The 213-nt window shown below is 44.1% G+C and overlaps 1 protein-coding gene across 1 annotated transcript in view; it reads left to right on the forward strand.

Annotated features, from left to right (window-relative positions):
* mboat2b (membrane bound O-acyltransferase domain containing 2b) overlaps positions 1 to 213 on the forward strand; it is a 10,352-nt gene that overhangs the window by 4,586 nt on the left and 5,553 nt on the right. The gene's annotated exons all lie outside the window — the stretch shown is intronic.

Consider the following 213-nt stretch of genomic DNA (forward strand, 5'->3'; position numbering starts at 1 on the left):
GTCCTGGTCTGTAGGTCTCTAGGAACCACAGATCTATAGTTAGTCCTAATCTGTAGGTCTATAGGAACCACAGACCTATAGTTAGTCCTGGTCTGTAGATCTCTAGGAACCACAGATCTATAGTTAGTCCTGGTCTGTAGGTCTCTAGGAACCACAGATATATAGTTAGTCCTGGTCTGTAGGTCTCTAGGAACCACAGATCTATAGGTAGTC

The sequence above is a fragment of the Nematolebias whitei genome, chromosome 12 (genome assembly GCF_014905685.2).
Source record: "Nematolebias whitei isolate Nwh7 chromosome 12, NemWhi1, whole genome shotgun sequence".
In the NCBI taxonomy this organism is placed as follows: Eukaryota; Metazoa; Chordata; class Actinopteri; order Cyprinodontiformes; family Rivulidae; genus Nematolebias; species Nematolebias whitei.